At 45.2% G+C, this 22,382-nt stretch overlaps 1 protein-coding gene across 1 annotated transcript in view; it reads right to left on the reverse strand.

The window, feature by feature from the left end:
* Positions 1-22,382, reverse strand: part of CREB5 (cAMP responsive element binding protein 5) — a gene marked incomplete at its 5' end in the record, with an annotated part of 300,431 nt that overhangs the window by 208,803 nt on the left and 69,246 nt on the right. The gene's annotated exons all lie outside the window — the stretch shown is intronic.

A 22,382-nucleotide genomic window follows, 5' to 3' on the forward strand; every position in this document is an offset into this window, starting at 1 on the left:
GCTGGACAAAGGAGGAGATATAAGCATCGCTTCCCCAAAGATACGCCATAGGAGGTGAGGTAGCAGAAGAAAAAAACACTAAAATCTTTAAAAATTAATTTCAATGTTAGCTGATGCTTAGTTATTTGTCATGCTCTCTGTCTCTGTCTCTCTGTGTGTCTATCTCTCTGTCTCTCTGTCTCATCTTCTCTCCCCCTCTCCTGCCTCCTTCTCCCTCTCTCCCTCTCTCCCTCTCTCCCTCCCTCCCTCCCTCCCTCCCTCCCTCCCTCCCTCCCTCTCTCTCTCTCTCTCTCTCTCTCTCTCTCTCACACACACACACACACACACACACATACACAGGACCCACTCTGTGCGGGCAATGGGTTGAGCTCTGTGAAAACAATAAATGAAAAACAAAAGCCTAGACATGTTCCCTGAGCTCAGAGCATGTCACTGAGCCAGTGGTGGCTATTAAGTGATTGGTTATTCATTCAGATAAAATCTCATACAACTATGAGAGTTCTCTATAGGAAAGTCAGTAAGGCCTTTCTGAGATTATTTTAAAGTTGCAGGTGTCATTCAACTTTATGACTTTATTGTAACTTTATGGGTGATTCTACATAAATAGACATTAGGCAAAGAGGAGCACACAGACATTGGGTTCTGAGGATGGGGTGGGGATGTCTAGAAATAGTTATACAAAGACGAGATTTGGAAGTGCTTGAAGGATGCTGAGAGGCTGTGGGATGTAAGGACATCAACTGCAACTTAGGTTCTTGAACTTGATGATACTCAAGGGCACAGTGGCTGGGCACACTTAGTCTACCAACAGAAGTTCACACCAGTGGCTGGGCACACTTAGTCTACCAACAGAAGTTCACACGGGTAGCAGAGAAAACAAAATTGGGAGAAAGAAAAAAAGAAAAAACTCTAGGAACTTGGCCTTGTTCTTCAAAGAATAAAGGATTTGTTCTAGTGGAGTTTTCTCTTCCTTCCTTCCTTCCTTCCTTCCTTCCTTCCTTCCTTCCTTCCTTCCTCCCTTCCTTCCTCCCACTCTCCATCCCTCTATTTCTTCTCCCTCCTGCTTTCTTTCTTTCGTTCTCTTTCTTTCTTTCTTTCTTTCTTTTTTTCTCTCTCTCTCTCTCTTTCTTTCTTTCTCATTCTCTTTCTTTCATTTGTTCTTTTAGGAAAAATGGTCTCTCTTCAAACTTGGTGTTAAACTATCTCAAAAATAAAGCAGAGGACTGACTGATGACACCTGATGTCCATCTCTGCACACATGTATAATGTACCACTCATGCATGCTCACACACACACACACACTCACACACACACACACACACACTCACACACACACACTCACACAACACACACACTCACACACACACATACTCACACAACACACACACAACACACACAGACACACTCACACAACACACACACTCACACACACACACACTCACACACACACACACTCACACAACACACACACTCACACACATATACTCACACAACACACACACAACACACACACAGACACACTCACACAACACACACACACACACACTCACACAACACACACACAACACACACACAACACACACACAGACACACACAACACACACACACACTCTCACATACACACACACACTCACACACACAACACACACACTCACACACACACACTCACACACACACACACTCACACACACAACACACACACTCACACAACACACACATACATACTCACACACAAACACACACTCACACAACACACACAACACACACACAGACACACACACACACACACACTCACACACACAACACACACACACTCACACAACACACACACATACACACACACTCACACACACACTCACACACACAACACACACACACACACACACACACACTCCTTAATGCCTTGCTTCACTTCACCCCGACTGTTCAGCCATTCTCTACTGGATGCCTACCAAGACCCAGGCGTTCATTCAGTTTGCCCATAGTGTAGTTGGGTAACGGGAATTCTCAAAGGCAGCCAGGCATGCTGCAGAAGGAATCCACAGCGAGCCTGGGGGAATCGAGGAGAGTGGGGCTTGAAAACTTGTCTAGAGAGCTGGCAGAAAGTAGACTAATAACTCAAGGAATGTTTGGGAGACAGGCAGCTTGTATTTTTCCAGGCCTTAAAGAGAGTTAAGTGGGCTGTAATCCTTGAAACCAGAGTTAAGAAGGGGGGTAACTGAACTTCCCTGCCCTTCAAGTGGAACAGACATTATATTCATCAAGTGCTTAAATCCACAGCCCCCTTCTGCCAGTCATGGAGCAGAGCCGTGAAAACGGTCACCTGGCTGAGCCACTTTCACCAGCCGGCTTGTCCTCCAGGTCAGTGCACAGAAACCGGCAACACACTTCACCTTTTCATTTCTAGTTGCTAATTTTAAGTTTTGTTTGGGGGTGGCGGGCTCTAGCCCCCCAAAACATCAGCACCTTCTTATTCTGTAAAAAAAAAAGGGGGGGGAGGAAGATTTCACATCCTCGGAGGGAAGAGGTGGGGCTCAAGGGTCTACCCATGTCAGGCAAATGAACTTGGCATTGTGTCCCAGAGTGTCTGACAAGCTGGGAAGGAACTGGCATTCGGGGACTTCATTTGCCCATCCTGGCTGCTCAGCTCCCTGCTGCAAATTACGTGTCTTCCTGTAGTTTTCTTTCTTCCCTTTGGCAGGCTTCATGTCACTAATGGATCTGAAATTAATGGATCCTCTCTCCCTTCCTCTCTTGGACCTCTGACAATGTCAGCACATTCTGGGAAATTCAGCAGGCAGTTAGTTATCACCTGTGGCTTGTTTCCCAGGCCTTCGTTGCTTTCTCCATACCCACCGCTCCCCTAAACACCTAGAACTATGGCTCGGGGTGTAAATACAGCACATGCTCATCATCTCCGAAACAACTCAGAACTTTCTCCGTGTATGGTTGGGGCACACCCAGCATTCCCCTGAAGGCATCTTCTAAGGGCATAGAAAATTCTGTTTAACCAACACAGAGTAACTAGGGAGGGACACGAAGAGTGATAAAGTCTGGCTGTGGTCATTATCGTGGTCCATTCTTTCTTGATAAAAGCCTGACAACTGGGTTGATGCTATTTGCCTCTACCATCAGTAATGAGATCTGCCTTTCAGTTGCGTGGCTTTGCTAGACATCCACACCGTGGCTAGCTATGCTGATCTTATTCATACCAAACCCTGGGGGTTGACTGCTGGATTCTGAGGCAGCAGAGATCATGGCTTGGTACATGTTACCTATGGGACTTTGGCTAAGCAGCAACCTTCATCTGCAAGGAAAAGATCATAATCGTATCCTCACTCTACAGATAAGAAAACTGAGACCCAGAGAAGACTGTTTTTGGTGATTAGATTTTGTACCTCATGCTGAATGCACACAGGACAACATGTCATACATAGGGCACATTCCTCAGTCACTACCATCCTCTGAGCCCCCTTTCACATATTGAGAAAGTCTAGAATATGGCAGCACAGGACCCTCCTGTGGGATGAAGCCACCCCACCTCCTCAGCATTGAACTCTTGACCCCTGCAGGATCCGTGCTGCACCACTGCCCACTCAGCTAGCCAGCCAGGTAGCCTTGGGGGTTTACAGGGTCACTAACTACCCAGCTTTCGCTTCGGAGGGACCCTGTAAACTTCAACCCCTTTTGCTTTCTCTTCCAAAATCCCTTCAAGATTTAAGCACACCTTCTAAGTTAATCTGTTTCAAACATTTGCTTAAGAAATCAAAGAAGCAAAGGCGCCTGCTCCTTCGGTCAAAGCTGAGCAGGGAGATACAGGTCTCGTCCCATGTTGGCTCTGCCTTCTATTCCCCATGAGTTCTTTGCAAGAAAAAAAAATGTTGGCCACAGTTGCAATCAGCTTTAATTCATTCTTTATTGCTGCTCTGGTTTTGTGTTATTTGAGCTGGTTTAACTGTTAAAAGCGTTTCAAATGTTCACATGGTCTGCATTAGGTTACTGAATTAAAACAGGCACAGCCCACCAAATGTAGCTCTCTGAAATGCAAACCACATGAATTTGATTTCTTTGTGGTATAACTTTAATTGGGTTCAGAGGTCTCTGGGACTTACCTGTCTATCTGCTCTGTGATGACCTGGTCTGATAAGAAACCCTTAAAGGGATGGAGGAACCAGAATAGCTTCAGTTCTAGTTTCTGAGCTGGTGCTCACCATTGGTTTAGGGGTTATTGCTCCCCATCCAGATACAACTCCACAAAGTCAACTCATTTGGAAATGGTAGGATCTTCCATTGGGGCTTCTACACTTGCTGTCCTACTAAGTGCAAGGTCCTTCCTTGGAGCTTCTTTATTTGATGCCCTACTAAGTGAAGGATCCTCCCTTCAGGCTTCTACACTTGCCCCCACCCCAGCAACTATGTGATACACACAGAGCATCCAGGTTATATACGCAAACTACTGGGAGATTGTGAAGATAGTCTTTAAAGACACTGCATCAACATAACATACGGTCATATTGTCCTTAACTCCAGGGTTCCCACCCCCAGTCTTCTCAGCCAGAGACCCTCATATTCTACCATTCAACCATAAAGAAGGGTTTAAGCTCTTGGCTTTAAAGAGAGACTTCCAGCCCATATCTTCTAGGTGCTGTGCTCCTTTCAGAAGCTTCCATTTTGTTCTAAACTGAAGGTGGGCAGAAACATACTGTTATGGGTGAATTCCTGGGAAGAGCTAAACTTCCCCTTGAAGGTTTCAAAGAAATAGTCACATGATATAAGCACATCAACGAATATCTTCTGAGTGTTACCAACAGGAATCACCCAAAACTACTACAGAACATGAGCCTGGAAGGGAAGAGGCGGGAAAGCAACATTAACTATAATGATTCTATACTGAAGAAATGGCAGAGAGAAGGCTTAGAAGGTTGCTGAGTCTTTAGCCTGGCTTCCTGAAAAATGGTGTATGCCTCGGTGACAAACTTGTGATTTCAAGCCCCAAAGGGAGACCTGGACATACATGGAGGAAGCATGAAGCCTTTTGGAAGTGCTCTGGCCTCGCTAGCACCCGAGAAACACAGATGGGACACATGGTAGGGAGGGTGTGGTTATCAAGACACAAGTAGTAGTAGACATTTGGTTTGCAACCAAACTGTGCTCATTTTCATTAAAATAATGGAGGAGAAGAAACTTTCAGTATCTCTTCAAAAGTTCATTCACTGAACAAAAGGTTCACTTGGATGGTCTACAGAAATGCTGCAGTCTTTCTGAACTAGCAACACCACAGAAACACACTCACTTCTAACCACTCAGTGAAGCTGGGACCTAACAGCAATCATGACTAATGGCGCCAGGTATTTACTATGTGCCAGTTTATTCTACCCATTGCCTCATCAGCATCCGAACCTCAAATGTAAATGCCATCCTCGGTTTAACAAAGAGGGAACAGAGTGGGACACGGAGTGACAAAGTAAGGCTTTCAAATGACATGTTACTGGTTGTGAATTTAAGCTGTGAGGCCAGTGCTGGTGGTGCTGGTGTTACCAGCAGATATCCTTCTCTTACCATGGTCTCAGCAAAGGTAATATAGGAAGACACTGGAGACACAGATGGAGAAGAGACAAGGGACCAGTCTTCACACGACAGTCATGGTAACTTGCAGGGCCCGCTATCTTCTTGTTCTACTCTACTGATGGAATCAGGAAGGAAGGACGCCATTTAAATATTTGCTCCCTAAAGATGCTACCTTGGGATTTCAGTGAAGCTTTTTTTCATCTTTATAATCAGCTGCTGGATAATGAGGAAATAGGAAAAAAAATGACATCCTATATTAAGAATGGCATAAGATTGTTGCATTCCATTCATGGTCAAATTCACCATCAAAACCAAAAGCAATATGAATCCCTTGAATGCTAATGGTTTATATGCAAAGGTAGTTAGAGTAAAGCTATGGATACCTGAAACTAAATGTTTGTTTCAATATTGATTCCTTTTATACCTAAGACAGAACCCAGGGCATTGTATTTTACCAGTGAACTATAGTCCTACTCCTGTGCACCTTATTTCAAAATATATCAAAGAGCTATGGTGGCTTGATGGATGGATGGATACATGATAAAGCAAATAAAATGTTCATTGCAGAATATATGTGGCAAATGTGTAGTTCTTCAAGATTTCCTATATATATTTTAAAGGTATCACAGTTGAATTTCAAGGAGAAAGTAACTATAAAGGCAAATATTTTATTTCTTAGCTTCTGGTTTCCTGACACTTTTGAGTTATTTAGAAAACTGGAGAGGTGGTAAGAAATGTCATTGCTGGGAAGAAAGCCAGCATCAGCTGATAACTACATTGTCCCTGTCAAGGAAGATAGTGGCCTTGGGAACAACTCATTGAACACTTGTAACCCAGATTCAAATCTCAGGGAAGATTTTCATTCTGGGAGTAAACAAAACTGTAAACAGCATCATCTGGAAAGACATGTCTTGGTATTCTGTGAACTTACAGCAAAGTGATAACACTCCTACTCATGACAATGTCCTATCACAGAACGGAGAGGGAATGATAAGAACCCATCCTTTTGTAAGAATCTTTAGACAGTTCTTGTTTGCAGGGTAAAGAGAATGGATCATATTCCTCAACAGTGTAGACCCTGGTGTGTTAATTTGTCTCTAACTAGTAACCCCTAGCCCATGGCCATGTAGACACCCCTAATGTGGGAAGCACTAAACAGAAAAAGACAAGAAAATAAGAATAAATGTTGAGAAGAAAAAAAATGGGAGAGAGAGGAGAGGATAATGGCAATGAATATAATCAAAGTACACTGTGTGTGTGTGTCGAATATAGTATGTGTGTGTGGTGTATGTAATATGTGTGTGCATGATGTGCATGTGTATGCGTGTGTGGTGTGTGCAGTGTGTGTGTGATGTGTGCAGAGTGGTGTGTGTGTGTGTGTGTGTGTGTGTGTGTGTGATATATGTAATATGTGTGTGGTGTGTCGGATGTGTGTAGGTAGTGTGTATGTGTGTTTGTGTGGTATGTGTAGCATGTATGTGTATGGAAATGGTATGAAAAGACAATGAGGACAAGCAGAAGACAGCGGACCTTAATATTACACATGATGTCACAGGAACAGGTGAATTTTAGCATTTGAACTGCCTATAGTCCTTTTGAGTTTGAGAACATAGACTTGGAAGACTGTGAGGAATAAGTATCCTTAGGGAAAAAAATAAGTGCTAATAAATATTTGCTAAATATTTTCTAAAAGATATTTTTAAAAGAATAAGCAACTAGTTATTGTCTCTATTGACCCTAGTGTTTTAATTAAGGACACGCCTCTCATTAATCCTTTTCTATCTATCTGTGTTACTTCTGCACCAATATAATTCTTCCACATAAAAGCTGGTGCAGAAACCAAGAATATTCAAGTTGCATAAAACCTCAGCACCACATAGAATGACAGTCCCCACCCTAAGCACAGAGTGACTCAGGGTATCGGAGGCCAAAGCAAGGTCTCGGGGTGCCTTCATTTCAACCCAAGATGGGTAGACTTATTCCTTCCTACAAGAACTTGGACTATTACTTTAATCTAGAGTCTGCAACTCCTTAAGATGCCATTTGGTACACAAACAAAGCTAGACTAGCGCTAGAGTAAGGTGACAGAAAAGTAGAAGAAACTGCTAGGGGATATCTGTGCTCACAAAGGCATTTCAGGCATTGAGGAGGCATCGGTATTCTCTACTAAGGGCAGCCAGTGGGAGCCTGGGCCCTGGTTTTATAACCTCACTGCACATGTGCACAGTCAGGGCTAAATTTAAAACCTATACCGTGAACCTTAGGAAAATAAACCACATTAAACATGCACAAATTGAAAATATTACACAAGAGATTTCACAGGAAATTGGCCCAAATTTAGCCTTGCTCTTTATGTATTTAAACCTCTTATGCATTGCTCAGAACTTTCTATCAGAATTTTAATATGAGTCTACCCTCCCCCACCCACCTCAGTCCATTCCTGCTCCACAACGGCCTGCTTAGTTTTACAAAACTTACTATTATTTTTTTTAACTTCCAAAGAATCCTGCTATACTTTCAACAAACTGTATGCTGGCAGATAAGTCACAGCATTAGTGGAGGGGTGGGTGTCTCCATGAGGCCACTCTAGACAGGTGCTTTCCCCTTAACATGTGTGTGATCATATACAGGGCATCCAGAACAGACACATGCGACAGTTTCAGAAATCTCACTCTTATTATATGGCCATTGTGATTTAAAAAAAAAACCATCTCCAGGGTTTTTAGTCTCACATTTCTTTCCTTTCTCCTAAATGTTTCTTTTTCCTTTCTAATCTTGGATTGTCTTTCTCAGAATCCCCCCCCCCCAGCAAAGTCAAGCATAGATAAATAAACTACCAGGATCCTAAGGATCTAACAACCCAACTCTCCCAATGACATATATGTTGTCCTGACTGGTCACAGAGCCAGAGCTGGACCACGGTCTCCACCTCAGCTCTGGTTTTCTGACATCAGTGGTGATTGTGGGGTGCTGCCAGGGCATGCCAGTCTGCAGCCCCAGGAGCTCAGTACTTGCCAGGTGAGAAAGTGTGCCAAACCGAAGAGTGGTTTAGGGGGGACATGGCCCGAGGACATGCTAGGAGGTGCCACTCTTTCCCAATTGTTTCGGCCAGCCAGGACTTGATTATTACTGGCGCTTTCTTACAAACCACTTTTCAGAGCCTTATTAAATTAGAACTTGTTTTCTATTTAGATTGGAATTTTTTTAAAATGATTTTTGAAACCTGAAATTCATGGTGTGTGCCTGCTTCTCTTTACTATGCCAAAAGAACATGGTCGATGGTAAATGTGATTACGTTTATCCTGGTCCCTTTCCTTCCCTCCGATAATTCCCCACTTCTTATGAGAATTACAAGGCTCAGGAAGAGGGAATAAGCCAGGCAAATTCACGGTGCTAGACTGCAGTCAGAGAGCACAGCGGATACGGGGTGTCTGGGTGTCTGGAGAGCTGGCAGGGAAAATTGCACTAGTGTAAAGAAACTTGCAAAAACTTTCCTTATTCTTAAGATTCTATTCCTCTAGTTTTTAGTTTAGAAAAATTATAAGAACATCCGGGATCCCTGCCAGTGCTGTTGGCTAACCTGGGGAACAACCTGCCCCTCCTTTATCCGCTGATAAGGGCAGGCATCACACTTGCCTAGGGGGCTTGCACCAGGACTCCAAGAGGAACATGTGTTTGGAAGACACCCAGGCAGAGTTCTGTCCAGAAAGGGCGAGGGACCACAAACTGAGTCAATGGTTTGCAAGGAGAATTACTTCAATTTTCTGGCTCATTAAAAGTATTATGGAAATCAAGGTGACATCATGATCTGATGAGCCCTATTAAGAAAAGGATCATGTGGATCCTCAAACTGCAAAGTCCCAAAGATAGCAACGCTCAAATGAGCCTACTAACAAAGATGCTGAGACAAGAAGTGATTTGTTTATGTACCGTGGAAAAGTACAGTAACTTCCCTGATTGCAAGTATTCATTTTCAAGTGTTGGGAACACTATGAGTTTTAAATCCCCATCCTGTGATTGACAGCCCTGCAAACTCTGTGTCTCTTTGTTCCTAACACAAAGTCCAGTCAGGGCTTCACTCTGGGGAGTATCTCCCACTCCATTCACCTATCATGTAATTCTGGTGGCAGTATGGTGATGCTCTCTGGGTCTCTCAGACTACCAGGTTGCTTGGAGTACACAGATGCAATTTTACTTTTCTTTAGGTAGAAGGGATACTTTTAAAAGAACCGCGAAGGTTCTACAGAGTACAAAAAACAGCATCACCACATAAGCCCCTCCCCTTTTCAAGATGACATGAATGGGGGGGAGAGCACTCTTGAAGATCAGCCTCAGCCTGCAGGAGAACATGGGGAAGGCACAGTCTCAGCAACCTCTGGATGGTTCTGTTCAGTGCTTGTAAACAAATAACGTAATTACACACAAATGCAGGCTTTCTTGGCCAAACATAAGCACACTCGGATTAAAATCAAGGCCCACCCTGGGCTGTCCTTCATAACTGTTTCTCGTGGCCTCCCTTGTGGCCGAGCAGTGAAGTCTTCAGTTCTGGAGAGATGATGAGGCTGCTGGAAACTTGTGGAAGGCTCAGTTCAGAAACACCAAACCTGTCTGTGGGACTGACCTTCCCTCCTTTTCAGATTATTGGGTGGACAGCTCAAAACACTAAAAGCGTGCATTTCCACACCCAACAGTTAGCACTCATGGCTGAAGAACCTTCCTTTTTCATCACAGGGCAGGCTGTTTTCCACGGTATAGATGTACAATCCTGAGAAGCTGGGATTTACTAAGTTCTTCTCTGAGAATATGTCGACAGCATCCCCTCCCAATTTGAACAGGCCTCCTCGTTCCCTCCAGTAGCCTTGGAAACTCGGAGTGTGCCACCAAAGAGGTCCTGGTTATAGGACAGTCATTCTGTAGAATGGAATCTTGTTCTGGTTCTTAGTTTGCCTCCCCCCCCCCCTCACTTAACACTTTTATTCCCACATCTGTTATAGCTAAATAAAAGGAGAATGGAGTGGTAGACCTCTTACCACGGTTCTCTTGCCAAGGTAGCCAGGTCCGTAAGCCATGGAGGCATGCTAATGTAACAAATTACCAGACTGGATGGCTTTGAAACAACAGCAATGTGTTTTGCTTGGGAGGTTAGAAGTCTGACATGGTGGTGCTGCCCAGCCTTTTTCCTTCTGGAGTTCTGAGGAAGAACATGTGTGTGCCTCACCCCTAGCCTTCAAAATTCCCTATAGTCCTCTGCATTCCATGGTCTTCATCTGGACCATTACAGTTTCTGTCTGTGTAGTCACATGACACTTCCTTCCTCCCGCTCCCATGACTTGGTTCTTTTGCCTTCACATACGGAGACCAGTTGTTGAATTTAGGGCCCATCCAAATCCATATCTGAACCCGCATTACATCCTAAGTCGGGTGCCATTCATAGCTGCCAGCATTAGGACCAGAGTGTGTCTTCTGGAAGAATACCTTGGTTCAGAATAACACACATACAATAGTTAAGCACCACAAACAACCCAGTCTTGCCACTGAGATGACTGCTCACTGAGACTATGGAAAAGTTAAGGGCTGTCCTGGGGTATGGTACAGGGTAGGATAATTCTATGAAAGAGACCTTACTATAGCTCCTCAGCTTAGGGGAAGGCCGCACTGTTGGGGAAGCAAAGCTCTAGAGAAGGAGGAAATGGTAGTAAACCGCTGGAGGATGAAATCAACACTAAGACCCTGGAGGCCTGCAGAGGAGGCAGGAAACAAGGACTCTCAGTCTGTGCTTCCCGCCCCCTCTACACAACCATGTTCCCCTGCTGTCCCAAGTAGTACTGTGTTCTGACTCAGAGTGAGCTGCAGGGAGACTCTCAGAACAGGGATCTGATGGGATAACTGTTTGTCTCCCATCCGCTGCCTAGCGCTCTTCACGTGCTAAAAGCTCTTGCTTACACTGTCTTCTGGTTACTTTGGAAACCTTAGGTTTCTCCTCCAAGCTCTTCCACAAATGATGCTCTCATCACAGTTTCAGGAACATGGTCTTGAGAATTCTGCCTGAGTCATGCTAACTGAAAACTTGCACTCACATCGTTGTAATAGGAAGAGGGGGTTGGGGGGAGACACTCCAAATTCTATAACTCATTCTCTTTCTAAGGAACTCACTGATTATCAAATGTGGAACTGCTATGGTTGAAATGGGGGTCTGGCACATAGGCCTCCTGCCTGCCTAGGCGATGTTGAGATTTGGAGCAGGTTAGATCATGTACAGTTGAGCGAACTTAAAGCGCCCATAGTCCAATTATCAAACTTTATGTTGTGGCATGTAGATATCACATTACAATATTTTGGAGTCTACTTGGTTTTTATTTAAATGAGACATTTTTCTGGGTGACCGAGAAAACACAGGGCTTTTCTATCATCTTCTGGCTGTATCTGTGCCTACCCTTTTCTGCCTCTGGCCTGCCAGTTAACTTGCCTTGATTCCCTGACAGTCCCCTGTGGTGGTTTGCTCTGTCTGCTCTAGCCCATGCATCTACCTAATTTCAAAATCTCTAACAACACCTTGAACCTCTTTTCACTGAGCAAATGGAGGACAGGGCCTAAAATTAAGTCAGTTATTAGAAAGAAATTTAATGAAGGAAAAATAATCAGACTCATCATCATAAAAAATAATTTAAGAATTAGATATTGGAAAGTCTCCAGTCTTCTAAAGAAACTCTCAGGAGAACATGAAGGAGACAATATTTCTATGCAAAGTCCTTAAAAAAATGAGTCCTTCTCACTGCTGGGCCAGAGTGGATTTCATTTCACAAGACACTTGGGTTAAGATGGACCTGGCAAAGGACTGACTTAAACAACACACACTCCCTGTGATTATGCACAAAGGTGGTTCCCTCGGAAGCCTACTGCTGAAAAACAGCACACTCAGATTCTGTTTTATTAAACCCCATGTTGATGGGGCCCCTGTCCCTTGACTATTCCTTGTTCTAAATTCCTAGGACAAATGAAAAATGAAAAGCCAGCAACCCTATACTCCCATGAAACCTTACCTAAGAGGGGGCTTTAATACTGTGGAGAGACTGCTGGGTTTCTGTTGCTCAGCTGGGCGGCTTGTCATTTTTTATGAAAAGCCAGATGGGAATGACCCTTTGCAATAGTTTCCCACTTAAACGGTTTTTCTATAAATAATACCCAGGGCCACGAATCCCTGAAAAATGTTCCAGCCTTTTATTTGCTTCTCATTTGTTCATCAAGGGGAGCTGGTCAGCACAGGAAAACAAGGGGACGGACTGCTTTCCAATGCACATGCTGTAGGCTGTTCACAGCCCTGTATATCTGGGATACCCTGTGAACCAAGTCGCCTCACTCTTGACTAGCTGGGAAGCATTTATCATACTGATGTGACACCTCCGCTTGCTCCCAGCAAGGTGACCCTGCTCTTCCTTGACCAGAGGAGAAGAAGCATCTTTGCAGAGGAGGATGGGTAGGCTGGGTGTCTGTGGAGCTGATAATCAGTCATATTGGGGCTGAGATACCAACTACAGACATGCTGCATTTTTTCCCTGGAGCTCTTGGGAGAATCTGTCTGGTTCTGATACTTGATCTAACCACCCACTTTGGGGAGAAAGAAGCTAAGGAGAGTGACATTGTTCTTGGGGCATGTGCTGTTCCCTTTAGGCACCCATGACTGTAGAACAGGCCTTGGCAAGGAACCCAGGAAGTGACTTGGAGGAACTTCATCTATAAGAATGGCTTGTCCAGATCCCCTTTCCTCTGTGTCTGGCATCCATTTTAGAAGGCACAGTGCTGTGAGCATTACACTGGTTAAGGAACACCAGGCTACATTGACCTCCATGACTCCCCGAGGAAGAGGGCATGGGGAATGTCTGTGGCTCGGGCATGTCATGTAAGAAAGCATGGGGAATGAGAAACAGTAAAGAATGTGCAGGCCATGGTGTCTGTGGACAAGGGGGCTAACTAAGAAAAAGTGTGGGAGAGGGCCAAGTGTGGTGGTACACACCTCAGTCCTGGGCCTGGGGAAACAGAGATGGAAGGATTCAAGTTTGAGGACTTCATAGCAAGACCCCATCTCAAAACATTCAATCAACTGATAGGCAGACAAGCATGAAAATAGACAGGTAATGTTCTGCTCAATCAGCCTCCCAGGCGGCTCTCTGCTTTCTCTTTGTGGACCCCCTTTATTTTTCCTACATTTTGGGCTAAGCCACTTTAGCCTCTACCTTCTCACTGAAGAGCCATTGAATCTTTAAATAAAGAAACACGAAGTCTCCAAAAGAGCTGATTTTCACCTTCAAACTTAAGAAAAGTCAAGAATTTAGTCATGCAGCCAAAGAACTTCTGCGTATCGTTGGGCCCCCTCTGTACAGGATGGCCACTGGGTAGGAAGCCCAGTGAAGTTGAACCCGGAGGAGGGTGTGGTACAAACGTGTTCAAGCACTTGTGGGCGATTGTGCTGTCCTTTGTATTCTGTGGCTCCTGTGAGAAGCCTCAGTCTCGGGCAGGCTCCAAACTGCCAACTCAATGGAGCAAATAATAATTATTTCTAATGGCAATAATAATTAGGGAACGCACTGCGGCCGATATTAGATGGGTTGTCTGTAGCTTGAGGTGGGGCAGTCAAAGCTTCACACGTTTGCTTTATAAGTCTTCCCCCTCCCTCTCTCTCACACACAGAGGCATACACATGGACATGCACATACATGCAGAGAAAGACAGACACAGAGAAAAAGAGGAAGAAAGGAAGAGGAAGGAGAAGGAGAAGAAAAAAGAAGAAGAATATGATGATGATGATGAAGAAGAAGACAAAGAAGAAGATGATGAAGAAGACAGAGGAGGAGAAAGAGAAGGAGGAGGAGAAGAAAAAGAAAAAGAAGGAGGAGGGAGAGAAGGAGAAGAAGAAAGAGAAGAAGGAGAAGGAGGAGGAGGGAATCTCAACAGACACACTCTTATGGTTCTCTGCAAAGTTCCTAACTATAAAACCAAAATAAATAAATACATACATAAATAAATAAATAAATTGCATCTATCTACACAATAAAAGGAGATGGGGTACATATAATCTTTAAAAGCCTATATACACTTATTTTCCTTTTAGGTGAAAAGTCTCCTACATTTCTAAGTCCAGCTTCTTTCTTTCTTAGAGAGATGAGAAAACAGGAGGGAGGGAAAAGATATCCCGATGGTCCTGGAGGCTTGCAGTCCTGTTCCCCCTCCCGTTATTCTTCCCACAGGCATCATAGCCTTCTGCCGACATCACACTCTGTCTTATTTTCCTCCCTATAGAAAGTGGAAATGTTCACCTACATTGATACCCATTCTCTAGTCTCAGATGGGCCAGTCACCACTTCTAGGATGTCAGCTTGTGCCATGGCCCATGATGCACCGACCAGAGCACACCCTCCCCCCATGTTGGCCTCAGGAACTGAGTTCAGTAGTCAGGATTGGCGTGGCAAGCGCCTGTACTTCCGGTGCTACGTTTCCCTCTTAAAATCCTATGCTTGCCTGTCACCTTGTGTTGTGTAAGGAGAAAACAGTACAAGGACATTCATGACATGGGGAAACCCTTGCTATTCAGAATACACTGAATACAGCTGAAAAAATGTTCCAAGTGTTTTGAATAAGGCTCCGCACCAGTCAAAGGGCCTAAATTATGTTCCAGTTAAATAAAATATTAGAAAATGTGTATATATACACACCCTTTTCATTTGGGTGCACCTGGACTATAAAAGGCCACAGTCACCTTTCAGATGTTGGGTATTTCAGTTTGGATTATTTTAAAGCCTTCTTTTTTCAGTGTTTTAGAGAGGCATGGTTTGGAATATGCACCTATAATGTTGTGGTTTTGTTTAATTTTGTCACTAAAAATATACTGTGGCTTAACTCGGAGCAGCAGAATGCCTTTAAAAGTAGATCTTGGCTCTGTTGACTTTCCCAGTTCATCCAAATGGCCCCGCCCTCTGTGATCCGGGTACTATTGAAACAGGATGAGTCAGTACAGTCCACCTCCTCCTTAACCCCTCCCCCTCACTGCTCAGCCCTCCAGGTTCTCTGGGTCGAACTCTGCTGGGGAAGGGAGAGGAAGTATCACGCTCGTCACAGATTCTTCAGGAAGCTGAGTTTGGTGAGAACCACAGACCATCTGAGCTCAAGGGCATGTCCGTATGTTGCAGAGAGTGTGTCCAGACTCGAACTCAGGAGCAGCTGGGAAAGGGAGGTCCATGCAGTAAACAAGCCTTGTTTGGAAAGCTAGGGAGACTTGCCTCTAGACTCCACGGCTGGCTTTTCTCCAGGCCCATAACAACTCACTCATTTCACACCAAATCCTATTACACTGGGTTGGGGGAGGAAAGCAACTGATGGGGTCTGAGAGGAAACCTCTGCTTCAGCTCATTTGTAGGATTACCCAAGGCAAGTAGGCCTCACTTTACTCAACTGTAAAGTGGATGCATATGGAATTAATGAGTGACTCCATGGACAGAGAGGAGGCTAGGGCTATCCAGTCAGCAGCGGTGTACGAGGCAGGTCTCCCTGGCTTCCCAAGCAAAGCCCGTTCACTGGGTGGACCTCTTTTTTCCATTTGTTCCTGGGTTCTATTCCGGCCGTGCTCTCTTTGACATATGGACACGTCCTGGAGTTCAAACAGTCCACAGCTCCTGCAAAACCCAGCTGCTGGAAAGCAAACTGTAGCCATAATAATCATGATAAATTTGGGACAGGAAAGAGACATTGTGCAAGGATTTTGGAGCAGGGACTCTTTCTTAACTAGGTGTTTAACTCCGTTCTTGTGTTGCTGGAGGGACATGGCCCAGGGAAACAGAGATCTGGGACAAGCCCTTAGATGGAAGATAGTGAAGTAACTGGAACTCACATCCTCAGAACACCCTCTTAGCTTTCCCATGACTCCCCTCTTAACCAGCATCACTGACAAACTGTTTTCCCTACAAATCTTCCCAATGGGCCTCACAAACAGCAGCCTGCTAGAGTTTACTGTAGGCACAAAATGGCGCCCCCCCCCCCCCCCCCAGCTACTTTCTCTGCAGCTGAGCCTCGCCTGCTGTCTGCTTCAGATTACACAGGCCAGCAAATGCAGAGACACTGAACTGGAAGCTTAGGAGACAGGCCTCTCCGCTTTTCAGGTGTAGAAATCAGAATCTAAGCTGCAGATTTCGATTCACTGTAGAGAGCGCTGGTTCTTCCGCAAGCAGAGAAGGCCAGAGCAGAGCAGCCAAGTGCCAGAGCCTTCAACACACTGACTTCAGTCTTCCTGAATATCAGCAAGTCTCCAAAACACGGGTCCACTCTGTTTCCAAATGCTTAAAGCAACCTTGGGTCTCTGTCCCTTAGCCTCCAATGGAAGGAAGCAGCTGCTGTCACCTCTGTCTGCCCTGGGCCACCCAGGAGGCAGGTGATTCTCTTGTTTCAGACATAGCCATGTTAGCTATGTGTCTTCTGTGGCACGAGGCAATGTGTGCTCTGGGATTCTACAAGACAGTTCTGTTCATCACTGGCTGGTGACTTAGGACATGCTATTTTTCTTCCTCAGCAATAGAACAGGGATGGGGTAGAGCACATGCCTACCTCTCAAGCCACTGGAGACTGGCAGGAAGCAGAATACAGAGCTCTCTCATCCTAAGTATCAGATGCATGCTGGCTTCCCTATCCTTGCTCTTAGTCTCCCAACCAAGGATTTTTCTAACAGTGAGTTGAGCCCCTGAAGAATCTACAGTTTTCTCTACCAAGCCGAGCAGCCCTGGCGTGTTCCAGATGAGGAGCTAAGACACAAACACGCTGATCGCTGAGGTATCAGAGGCCATAGCCCGATTTGGAGACAACAGCAAAGCTGCATGTCTGGATTTCGGGACACTGAGCCATCTGCTATGTCTTCCGGCCCCTCCCCCTTCATCTGGCTCTAATACTATGTGGTGTTACCACCTCTGACTGTGCAGAAACATCCTATTTCCTCAAGTATCAGTACTTAATGTTTTGTTCCACACGTAAAACCCTGTGAGTAGAAGGCCTGCTGGCCCCCTTGTCAGAGGTAATTTCTCAGGGCTCTGCCTGGGATTTAACGGAAGCCATATGGTTAAGTCTGTCAACCCTCCCTGAAAGCAATCCCCCTGAAGGGCCCTCGTAAATGTTCTTGGGGCTGTGAAAGATCTAGCAATTTTTAAACAATAAAGCTGTGCGCATAGCTGAGATATCCAGCAAAACACAAAGCAGGAAATAATGGATTCTGGTCTGAATTACTCAAAGGGGGCTTCGAGTTGCCCTGGCCATGGGCTGGAGTTGCAGGACACCCTGAAATCTACTCCCACTGCCTCCAACAGGACGGAACTGGCCAGGATGTCCCCAACTTTAGCCTACAGGTGGACAGTGACAGTCCTAAGCTAGTTTCAGTGTGGGTGAGGCATTTAAGAAAACTCTTGATAATACTGGCAAACAGAGGATTGGCAAGCTCGGTTTTAACTGTAAGGGGTCGTGTTATTGTTTGGTATTATCTTGATTTTTAAACTCCCCGTCTGTAAGCGCAACAGTTCTCAACCTCTCTTTATTCCTTTCCCCCAAGTGAATAGTGTTAGGAACCCTCTTGCCTTTGAACCTCCCCATCTGATGGCACTCCGAGTGACACTGGCTGTCCAAACCACAGAGCCTCCTTGTTCCCCTCCTTGGAGAAAGCAGCAATGTTTCATCACCTAAGCTTTGCTTTCCATTTTTATTTTTAATGATTTCTTTTTGTCAGTTCTCACTGGACAGCAGCTATGACGTAGCATTAGGGATTACAAGGAAGTACTGGACAGCAGCGTAGGCCCCGGTGTGAAGATGTAAAATCCACGCTCACAGCGCCTTCTTACACAAAACAAGTTTGTTTCCCAGCCTACCATGTACAGTTTATTACTAGGAAATAGAAGTGCCTAGCTTCAGCTCCATGCAAGTAGAGTTTATGACCCAATGCCCACTCACTACACATGATGTAAACATTTGTACCCCATGAACTAGAATTTGAATAAAATCAGGGAGGGATTTCCCCACCCAAGCAGCCTCATGTCTCTACTCTGTTGAAACTATTGCCAGAATCCCTGGAATCCCTGGTACAGCTGAGTAATTAATGCAACCAAGATGTCTCACATTTGTGTAAATCTAATGCTAAATGTGCAAAAAAAAATCACATTAGTGTAAAGCCTCCCTCAAATATGAGCATGCATTTACCCAACAGAATTAAAAAGCAAGAAGACAATCCATAGAATAGGTCAATAGGTAAATAGGTCAACGGGGCCTCCATCGACCTGTAAGAACCCTCTCCTGTAGATTATTGTTGAAGAACTCCATGTCCTTATTGTCTGCGTCACCCTCCTTAAGAAGGACTGAGCATGTGTCTGTCACCTAGCACCTCAGAGAGGGAAACAGACTTCTCTAAGAATGTTTGGCTTTATAAGAATTGCCATTAATCCAGCTTCTTCACTGACCATGGGCTCCTCGAGAAATGCCTCATGTGAGAGACACCAAGAGGCACGGGGAATTCACATTACCATTACCTGCTCATGTACCATCTTTCCCAGGCTTTGCCGACTTGATCCTGAGTTAATGAGTGTGTTATATGATATCTAATAAAAAATGGCTGGGGTAGAGATCCTGTTTGGAATGTGCCACATAGTTGGTTCAAGGCTAAATCGATTTCATCTCTAGTTAACACATGCTTGTTTTCTTGTCTCTCTTGTCTCTCCACAACCCATAGCTCATTTTTTTTAACCCCATCTGGGAAATTTATCTCCTAAAACACGCCCATCAATCAGCCAAAGACATTCTTCCTGACAAGGCATCTGCCAGTTTTACTGAGCACAAGCAGTCACTGGTTTGGAGATGCCTCCCACATTCACCAGAGACGTGTGTTTTTCTAGCCTGCCTAACCACCCAAGTTCAATTTGGGATATTTATACTTCCCTCCAGTTTCTATTGGGATAATGGCACCACTTTTACGGAATTGAGTGAAGGGCGTAGCAGGGGTCGCCAAGGAATAGAATAGAAGCTGAGTCTGCTGCTTGTCCACGTGCCTAATATTTCTTTGGGTCTTTATATTTCCACTCATTTTTGGTCTGCTTTGTCTCAGTGCCTGCCCACCCCATCGCACCAACTATAAAAATTAGATGCCTACTAGGACACGTCCCCCTTGACCTGTCCTGGAGAGCGTCACGGATAACTGATATCACTTCCATTTTGCAGACCTTTAAGCTTAAGCTTTATAGCATGAAAAAAGGGGTGGGAGAAGGGAGGGAGGGAGAGGTAGAGGGAGAGGGAGAAAGAGAGGGAGAGGGAGAAAGAAAGAGAGAGAGAGAGAGAGAGAGAGAGAGAGAGAGAGAGAGAGAGAGAGTTGTCTGCAGAATCTAAGCCCCGGTGAAAGGGAAGAAAAGACAGGCAGTCCAGTCCCCTAAAAAGTTCCAGTTGTGATACTGCCAGTTGTGCTGGCCACAGAGGGTTGTGCGTGGGCACAGGTGGGTCCCAGTCTCTCTGGCTGGATACAGCTTCAGCAACGAGCCTGAATGAAGACTTTCATTGCTGTGTGCTGTTTTTGTTGGCCAGTAGCCATGACAAACATTTGCAGGTGGCTTGGCCAGATTTTGACACTTAAATATTTGAGGTTGTGATAAAAATCAGAATATTACTACAATATGGTTCTGTGTGCTTATGCATGTGCACATGCATGTGCACACGCATCTCTCTCTCTCTCTCTCTCTCTCACACACACACACACACACACACACACAATTTTAAGAAGCTATCTGCAATTTCTAATGCTCATTTGCAGACATCTCCCAGGGGGGACTCGTATTTTAAAATGAGCACTCATTTCCTCTTTGCTGAGGGAAAATAAAAGAGCCAACCATCCCCAAATGTTACCACCTAGGGTTCCATGCTCAGTTCACTGGTGAGAAGGGCAGGGCTGGGTCTTGCTGAGCCCCAGCAATCATCTGGACAGGGCTTTGGATGGGTCACATGGAGAAGGAGCACAGAAGAGACAGGATGTGGGGGTTTTGAATCAACACAGTAAACACGACAGGGAAGGATCTGGAGAAGGGAAATAGCCTCCCTCAAGCTGGGTGATGCGACAGCATCCTGAAAGTAACAATTAACTCCTAGCACACATCAGGAGATACATACAACGCCTCCAAGAAGCAGAGAGAATGGCAGAGTGACAGGGCCTACAAATGTCACCCCAAATGTACAGTCTGGGGCCAGCTGGGTAAATTACTGACAGAGTCAACACCCATCTTAAAATTTAGTGCTAGCCTTAAAAGGGTTGCTTCATAAAACCCAGTGCTGCGTTAACAATGGGGAACACTGAGGGCCTCAGAGAGGGTTGTGGGCAAGGGTACAAGGGGGCAGGCGAGGGCTGCAGGGGGGAAGGAATGCTGTAAAAACTGCTAGTAAACTCGAGCACGTTTTATGCTTTTCCCTCCTTGAAAGAAAAATAAAGTAATTATAATTAGCCGGTCCAGCTGTGAATTGTCTGCCCACAGGCAGGGCCCAAGAGAAAAGGAGTCCCCAGAGATGCAGACACCATCTTTGATGAAGCCATGCTACCCTCCAAAGGCACTGTGGTTTACAGATAGTGGTCATACTTGCTTTCTAAGTAGCTTGAGAAGAAACCATGAATAGAGGTACTTGTTAGAATGATGCTCACTTATTAAAGCGAAAGCAAGACCTGGACATCCACGCTCACTGTCTGTGCTTTGAGTGAGCCACCAAACAGGCCCCAGGCAAAGAGAAGACAAATACAGCTTGCAGCTCTTCTGTCATTCGGTGTCCCTCTGAGACATCTTATGGAGAAGTCTGGGACACAGTCCCCTATTCTAGAGCACTCAAGCTTTGCCCTGTGCTATCCGTTGCTCTCAGGGAAAAGACACAAGGAAAAATTGTAAAGAAGCATCTGCACTTGTTTTAAGTCACCAGAGCTAGCAGCTGCCTGAAAATTCAAACTGCATTCTCATGCAGGTACAGACCATAGCAAGTTCCCCTTCTGCTTTCAGCCTACAGTTCTGGGGACACAGGGCAGACAATTGTCCGTGCCCAGCGGTGTATGCTTAAGAAGTAAGTGTTTCTCTTTAGAGGTTGTAATGAACAAACCCCATCCTCATTCTGGAGATAAGGAAGTGGGGAGGTCAGGGATTCTGCATTTCTAAGAAGCTGCTGGGTAATGCCCACATTGCCGATGGTCAGACCACGCTCTGCATCGAGGGGCTGGACCAGTCATGACATAAAGAAGTGAGAACAATTTCCAGCACAAGACACGAATGTCAAGAAATTTCCACCAGTTTCCCTCCAGGTCTCAATATTGCCTTGTTCCATAAATGAGAGGGCAGGGCCCTGCTAACGCTGCTTTGTCTGTTCCAGAAATGAGTATGGGAGGGGCTAATGAGAAAGAAATAACAAGAGAGGTGGGGAAAAGAAAGGCAGTTGTGGGGTGCATAGCTGGCCTATCCAAGCAGCTGCAAAACTCTTAGGAAGGGGCTTGTGGATGGTGTATACTGCAAGGAGTAGCCCGGGCTGGCAGAACTGCTTTCTGTTGTCACCAAACGTTTGTCCTGAGCAGTCTTCTGTGGTCTGCATGACGCCATGATTTTTGTCCACCATTCACAAATCTTATTCGAAGAAATAAGGTCACACAATGATTAGCTCCCTGCCCCCAACATCTATGGTCAAAATAGCTCCAAGCAAATGGCGAATTTTGAACCCCCTCTTTCATCAAAAGCAACACTCTGGCCTCTTGGCAGCACTGAACCAGACAAGAAAACAAATCCAAGTACCAG

Source organism: Micromys minutus (genome assembly GCF_963924665.1).
Source record: "Micromys minutus genome assembly, chromosome: 18".
In the NCBI taxonomy this organism is placed as follows: domain Eukaryota; kingdom Metazoa; phylum Chordata; class Mammalia; order Rodentia; family Muridae; genus Micromys; species Micromys minutus.